Source organism: Contarinia nasturtii, unplaced genomic scaffold (assembly GCF_009176525.2).
Source record: "Contarinia nasturtii isolate CC-2019 unplaced genomic scaffold, AAFC_CNas_1.1 Cnas_scaffold_695, whole genome shotgun sequence".
Classification (NCBI taxonomy): Eukaryota; Metazoa; Arthropoda; class Insecta; order Diptera; family Cecidomyiidae; genus Contarinia; species Contarinia nasturtii.
In genome coordinates, this window is record NW_022198046.1 from 4,673,686 (window position 1) to 4,682,230 (window position 8,545).

The 8,545-nt window shown below is 34.1% G+C and overlaps 1 protein-coding gene across 1 annotated transcript in view; it reads right to left on the reverse strand.

The window, feature by feature from the left end:
* Window positions 1–411, reverse strand: part of LOC116340829 (protein O-mannosyl-transferase TMTC2) — a 133,575-nt gene extending 133,164 nt beyond the window's left edge. Inside the window, exon 1 of the mRNA XM_031767528.1 lies at window positions 96–411. The gene's annotated coding sequence lies outside the window, so the exon portion shown is untranslated. The remainder of the gene's footprint in view (window positions 1–95) is intronic.
* Window positions 412–8,545: the final 8,134 nt, after the last annotated feature.

Consider the following 8,545-nt stretch of genomic DNA (forward strand, 5'->3'; position numbering starts at 1 on the left):
TTCTTTTTTTTTCATTCCCAGAAATCATAAAATTCGAAAATGATTTTGGGGCAATTTAATTTTTTTTTCATAGAAATTCAAAACTTTGCATTTACATTTGGTGCACTTTCTGATCTAGAGACAAAAAAATTTATCCAAACTACAATGCCGAAAAGCAGTTGGAAAAATGTTCAGCCAAAAATATTTCAACAAAACCGATTTATTTGCAAAAAAATGATCAAAATTGCATTTAATCTTTTCAATTGTTTATTTTATTGTATTGAATTTTTTTCCAGCAATTTCAATTTTGATTTTCACACAATGTTTAGCCAATGTTTCTATCAAGTGGCAATATTTTTTATGTTATCGGTGTTCAATCAATTTTTTGAAAATCGCTTTCAATCGGCTAACGAATTGAGCGCTTTAGCGGTGTTATCGGATGCAAGTCGCGAACAGTACTAACTAGCGCAATGTAAAACAGCGCAGATTTATACGGATACGGGTGAAGAACTGTATCGAGACCGATTTTGTACGACCGTTTCTTTTGCTCTATCATTACCATAGACCGAACGAATCCATGGACGTGGATGGTGTAAATACGAAGCACCCCTTCGACGTATACAATTCACAATGTTTGTATGTGATTCGTATGTTGTTGCGCATGTAGACACAGCTGTTGGTTGTCGGCTATCGAGTACACACAGTCGGTGTGCGTGTGTCGGTGTTAGGGTGGTAAAATGTATATCATTGTATTTGTGAGTGAATCATTGTGAATGAGCCACAATGAAATTTGTGCAAAGACAAAAACCAGTCGAAAGATTCTGGCGATACAAACATATGGAAAGACATTGAGTCGAGACAATTTTACGAGTGGAGATGCTCATGCGTTTTGTTGTGCAAGGCAATGTTCATCTCAAATACAAATATATGCGAATGAAAACGCCAAATCCATTTTAATGTTCAAAAATAATTGCAAGCGGTTTTAGTTGCACTTCGTTAATCGCAGATAAGTCTTCAGAATGGCCAATATGACCAATTTTTTCAATAATTGAATCGGCAAAAACCCTCTTATTCGATTACTTCTACTTAAGTTTGATATATATTCAATAATTCATAACATTTATTGAGACATTCAAAATGTCAATCTGTCAAAGCCCTTAGCACCGTTTCCCGCACACACAAAAGGCACACTGACGCCTATAATACTTATGTGTGAAGCACACGATTTGAATGTATAGACTTTTTGATTTTGCACTAAATAAAACGTTGCATAAGAAGGGTGTATTTTCAATATACAATAGATATTAGAAGAGGAGTTTCATTTAATCCACTCTAATATTTATTGGTATACATTTTAACGTCCATTTGACATGCATCTTCGACTTTGTGAATGATGATTTTCGATGGAAACACTGTAGCAAACAGACGGCAACAACAACAAAAAAAAATCCATCGCAAATGAGTGAAAAAGACAATATGTGGTTCGAACTGTGTGTATAATCTGTTTCAATGTTACCCTCAACCTATTGAGATGTATTCACAGACCCCTTTTTTACATACCCGCCACGCATACTGCACTTAATATAGCACGCGCGCACTCATACAATTATATACATTCAAACAAATTATAATAAATTCGATGCTGGTTTTTACATTTCTCCCTTTCAAAAACGGCCACCAAATGAGATGCATTTTGAATAGAGCACGTATAAACACTCACTCACACACACACTTACACATGCCATGCATAACGAATTGCGGCGCAAAATATTAATGGTTTGAAATGAATTTGTGTGTCGTGTGCCCGTCTAACGGTTCCGGGGTATCAACACTGTAAATTGCATGATATTTCAAATGGGAGAAATTGTCATTAAGAATATATTCAAACGAGTTTATTGAAATGGAATGAATTTGTTTTCGCTAGATAGCAATCTTTGAAATCCCATCTGTGGTTTGGTGTCGATTTGTGAACCCATTTTACTTTTGATCTCTTTTAGTTTCAGCCAAGAGCGAAATTCAAATGATTCTCGGATACTCTTCAAAACTCAAGTTTGAATTCTCCTCATTGTACTACAGAAATTCAAATTTGTTTCAGATTTAAATTTTGATTATGATTTTCACAAAGTATAAAAAAAAGTATTATATATAAATGTCGACTTCGATAACTAGTTCCTTTTGAGAATGAGTAATTTCCCGAACTATAAATTTCACCATAAATGTCGCTATAGTTTTAATATATTAACATTGTTGATAAATAATCTCAAACATAGATAAACATAGTTAATATCATAACCGTTGATAATTTGATAATTCACCGTCATTTGTTCTATTTTTGATGAAAACAATGTAAACGTTTCCTTTGAGCAATTTTGGTTGAAATTTCCAGTTAACTGGTTTATTTATTTAAATTTGGAATTTATCAAAATCGAATGAAAGATCCACAGGATTGTGAATAATGATTGATAGAGGAGCAATTATCCTAATTTAATGGTAATAAATATTCAATGTATAGGAAATCTTTTAAAAATTGATGAATGAATCTTATGAAGCGACGCCATTTTATCTATCGATATAATGTATTGGCTCTACTTCAAATATCGTTGGATTTGATTTGTAAACAGTTCACCATATTAGAAACAATTGCAAATATTTGAGTAGCGCGATGAACCAGTGAACACGAATTAAATGAAATCTACCCTTTTTCGTCAAATTAATAAGAATTTCTAGACTTTGTCCTATATAAGTCCTAAGTAAATATTAATCAATTAATCTTTAATTTGGTGTACGAAATGTTGTTCGTTTTGTCGCTGTATCCAATGGTTTTCCCTTCCTGTCTGTCAAGACAGCGAGGAAACGAAAATTCGTTTACAAAACAAACGGAGGAAAATGAATGAATAAACTCAATTATAATCCATATCGATACAAAATAATAACCATTCTGATTGAGTTTCCGGAAATTGTCTCCCATCATGTCAATAGACAATTTATTTACAAAGCATTTTGACATTGATGGCAATTATCGATGGTACTTGTTTGATGGAATTAATTTGCATTTATTAATAACATTGAAGGATATAGAAATGGGAACAGTACGAAAACATCTCAAGTGGATACCGCTTTTTTTTTTTAAAAAAAAGGAAAAAAATCCTATCCAAATATACGCGTTTGCATATCATTGAAATCGCTAATAATTCATCAGTGTGATATGATGAGGGGCGGGATGTAATACAGCAAATGAATTAAATAAATATTAAAAGAGAATTTACTGTTTACTGTGAAGCTGCTGTTGTTATTTTTGTTGTACTTACAAGAACATTTTGATGCGAACCGCCATCAATAAAAACGATTCATCGACTCTCTTTTTAGTATCACATTATTCACTCTCTTCGCCGCTCTCATGGTCTAGCTATCTATTGTCTAAAACGTAACATAATCCCTTTTATCTCAGCTTATCGTTTGTTTTCGTTCGCGTTCTCTTCGATGCATCTCTTGTAGTGATTGTCGTCATCGTCATCATCGTCATCATGGCAGCGCAGAGTGAAAGAGATGCCATTGTTAATGCCAACTTGATTTTCATTCTCTCTTTGCTCCGTTGTTTTTGCGTGTATACGAAGCGCATTTCATTTAAAATTCATAGAAAATACTCGAATTATGAGTTTGATCGTTTATTCGTCTACTTGATACGGATACCTTTTTTTTAACGCACCAGCGTTATACTTGCTATTATGTCTCTATATTCACTTGATGCCACCACAATACGTTTCGCCAACGTATTCTTCTACACACAAATCTGACTCACTTTCATTCACTCTCTCCCTTACGCCCTCTTGCTCGTTTTCGCTCTGTTGCATGTCATATTCTTAAGTTGCTTGCGTTGTCGTTGTTTTTTCGGTTTCGCATCATAAGATTTTATGTAACGATAAAAAACATTATTTTTTAATTAAAACAAGCCTTTTTTCCCAACCACCCTTGGGTTATTAAACCAAGACTCTCGAGTGGATAGGGTGAACGCATTTTACAGTTTCAAACTGTAATGTTGCTCTTTCTCTTTCAATCCGCTTCACTTTTTGCGTTGTGTATACGTACTTGTGTGTGCACACGCTGTATACAATTTTATTTGATACTTTTTTGTGTTTAACATTGCTCTCCATTGTCGGTTGTTGCACTCTCTCTTTCTCTCCCATCCCTCTGCTCGCTCGTTCTTTCTCTTTCTTTCTTTCTGTCGATTCGTCGGATATTCAACCGCTGCGTATTTTCACTTTGGCAAAATATTTACTTTTGTATTTATAAAATGAGCGCGCATATTATTGTTTAATGCGTTTGATATATAGTGGATTTGAAGTGAGCGTTTGAAAGCGATATGTACGATGCGGTGTATGCATTATAATATCAAACAGAATTTGTTAGGTTTCTTCGCAAAAAGGGTATAAAAAGATGTGCCAATATCAGCATAGCGATTTGTCGTGTTGGTGGACTCTTTGTACGCGCACATCAGTACATACAAACACATCAACCCAATTGTTTTACTTTGGAAAGTGAAGCGTTTGTTCTGAATCACAGGAGAGATTGTGCGTTGCATATTACATCGTATCATCGTCGTCATTATAATATTCGAACATCATTGTTTGAATCGATTTGAAAATTCAAGCGCCATACACATAAAGTATATTGAAACATGGAATGCAAAAAAGAAACAAACGAAGAAACGTGTATGCTTTAAACTCTCTCGTTCACTTTTTTTCTGCTTTCGTATATTCTATTACTTTAAGTTAAACTTTTATTTGCATATTCAGAATTACTGTGTATCCAGCGATTTGCTACGCCACACAGACACACAATGGCGTGGATAAATGCCACGAGGAAATGTTCTTTATTGAAAATTTCTTTCGTTGATTTTTTTTCTTCTTCTTCTTGTTCTCTCACTCTTTGTCCTATTCATTGTCGAACATATAATAAATATAGAGTGAAATTCGCCTTGAAGGGATTTAAAAGTTTGCTACAGTGAAGTGAATAACGTTTTCGATGGCAGTACATTTGATACTTGATTCTTTCGTCTATAATAATTCAGTGTATTCGCTTAACGTTCCATATATTCGGAGATTAGGAACATTTTATAGAATGCAAATCAATCGGCTGAACGCAGTTTTGCGGAGTCAGTTCTACCATACATCACGCACTCAATATAATCAGTTTTTATGTCGAAGATTTTGAACAATTTTACTGAGCTTGTGTTCTTCTAGTTCTTTTTGGTGTTCAATACAATAAACGAAATGCGCTCAATTCAATGACTTTCGGTTATAGACAGAGAGCCCTTGATAGAGAGTTTTGATCCCTTTTGCCTGTGAGCATTTAACAAACGATTTGACTTTTCGATTGATTTTCCGATAAAGTAAAAATGCTTGCAAATCAATTTTCCAAAACGTCCTAATACTGAAAAATTACTCAAGGAAATCAAATTCAAAGTAACAATCCAAGTGGCCCGATTCTATCGCATCCGCCCAAAGCAGAGTCTGCAACTATATAATCAAAAACCGAACCGAAAATTCGCGGATAAGTTTTTAAACCTTGTTACAACTTTTGTACGAATCATATTATTACTTTTGAGTGGGTTTGATGTGATTTCTGTACGCGCGTATGAGAGAAAAGATGAAAGAGAGAGAGAGAGGTAGAGATTTTGTGGTACAGTGAGATTATTGTGAATGCCATACGACATCTCATTTAAATAGTTTTAATGTCTTTAGTTTTTGTGCTCTCACCCCAAAATTCGATCGACTCAATTTGTTCGGCTAATCTTAAATTCGCGACGACGAATGGGCGGCAATTCATTGCAGTACTTTTGAATGTTCCAGTCACCACACACCTTATGTGCAATTACATTTTTCCACATTTAATTAGTTTTTAATGTTTTGTAATAAAATTACGAAAGAAGTTCGAAGATTTGAGCTTAAATTGAATTTCCACTTATAATCAAGGCCGGCAAATAAGAGCGAGAGCTACATAGACAAAGATCGTCTCTGTTGAAATTGTGCGGAAAATGGTTTTTACAAGATAAGGAAAGTCATTATGAAATTGCAACATCCGTTTTGAAGGGGCACTTTCAATCCAGAACCAATTCACATAAAATATCTTCATCCATCCATGATGGACAATGTACTTAATTTTATACAAGTTCTTTATCCTCAAATGACATTCTTGGACTTTGTAATAAAATAAATGGCATTTTCATTGAAAATTTAATCAGTTATTGGTTCTATTTCAAAATAGCGTTTCGAAATTTATTGGCATCTCAATGAAATTAAATTTTTAGCCCATAAATTCCGTTTAATTTAAAGTAACTGCATTCAGTCTATTGCTTGAAGCAAACTTAAAGAAAAACTATATCTTAACTGTGACAGTGAAGAAGTAAAATCCCCTCAATCCATCAAGAATTTAAGCAAGTCAAAATTGCATACGATTTCTCCCTTACTTTATCATTGTCCAAAATGTTCGTATCATGTTAATTTATTGCAATGGAGTTGAATATTATGAAAGACCGAAAATGTTTATTAAAATGATGTCATATGTAAAGTTTCTGATTCGTTTTGCTCGAATAAACAGCCGTATCAAATCGCCAACATTTTTGTGAGGATAGAAATAAGGAAATCTTTTAACTTCCATTAACTTTGCTAAATGTGACATATGTTGTAGATGACAGAAATTGCATTTGATTTGGTAAACGAAAATGTAAGCGTTCGGTTGGTAAATGGTTGGAAAAAGTTTTCTCTTTCTCTCTATTTCTCTCATTCTCGTCGGCAATTGTAATAAAGTAACACAATTACTTGGGCATTATCAAAAAGTTTTGGCCATTCTAGTGCTCGGATATTCACCGACAACGACACACACAAGCACATGCACAGACACTAGCAATCACATAGATTTGTGGACGAACCATTTTTTGGAAATACTTTGACGGTTTTATGATTGAAGTTTTGTCTTCCGGCACCCATTAATCGCTTCCTGCTCCACCAAAAAACAATGCGAATAATTTTATAGTTTTTATTTTTTCGTCAACTATTCGGTGCTGTCATCGTATTTGCGATATGAAGATCAACACTTTTAGCAATGTGCAACAGGAAACATTTACGAAAAATTAATGTGAATCGTTTTTAATGTTTTCGCATCTTTTTGTTTGGCCTCGGATTTATGCATTGTTAGAAGTTTTTGTTTTATCTCGCACATAAAATGGAGTCGGTCCCATTTATGGCAGCGCACATCCAGCAAATGTTTTCATCAAGTAGTTATGCAATGAATAATATTCATTGGATCTTTTTGTTTCGATTTGCCCACTTGGAGTGCAGAATAAAATATCGAATTTCGGAAACTGTTGTGTCGTTCAAATTGACCGCTTTTGTTCAAATTGAGTATTGATGGGCGCTTTTCTGATAAATTATGCCAAAACATGAACTGAGCATTTTTCCCATTAAAATTGAGCAACGTATCTATTTTCTTTGTTACTATGGTATATTTTGCTATCGTTTGTTTATCCGCATTGATTGGCGAAGAAATAAAATTCACCTGAAGCATCTTTTTTGGTTGCTCTCTCGCTTGATACACTGAACGATGGTGTCATTTTCACTTAACCGTAACTTTTAATTCCAATTACCACGACATAATTGATTCTGACACCAGAAATAACGAAATAAAAGGTAATGCGGTGTGTTTTCGAAGATGCTTTAGTAATATTAGATAGATATGCAATGGCATGTGCGAGTCAAACAAAACAAATTGAACTAAATTGAAAATGTCATCAATTCAGATGGGAATTGCCATAACAAATACAAAGGGACAAAAACGCAAAATGCGAATAGATAAAGTCGATCAAGTGTACCATTGTTTCATATCAAATTTCTCCCTATTGGCAATCGTCCCTCAATCCTCTCCTTCTTTTCCTCTTTTTCGTTCTTGGTGCGTGTGATGGTTTTTAATTTGTGTTTCACAACTGAAATAAAATATTGGGACATCGAAGCGTGTGGTCGATTTAATGGAATCTTTTGGGTCCAAAATAACACACACACGCACTGTAATTAATTACACGATAAACTAATCCAAAGCGATATAATGCCACCATTTTCACATTACCGATGAATATTGGCTTGCCTAATGAACGTGGCGGTTAAAATCGATAGCGTTCCGTGGCAGTTGTCACGAAGATTGCTTCATTTATCTGTCAGACGAACCAATGTACCAACCCAAGAGTTTCTTCGTTTATACGTTTGTAAGTTGAAGTTAATTAAAGTTGCAATATAAACATAGTTGAGTTATTTTCTGACGAAAGTAATGTTACGACGGTACACACAAATCACAACTAACCTCAATATGAACAAAAATTGACATAAAACTAAATTTATCCGAAGTCTCAACCGTTTTTGGGATAAATTTTAGTTCAGATTTTTTCCGCTCAAATATTTAAGTGCTTAACATATATCACTTTGGCATTTGAGCGGAAAAAATGCATACTAAAATTTATCCCAAAACGGTTGAGACTTCGGATAAGTTGAGTTTTATGTCAATTTTTGTTCATATTGAG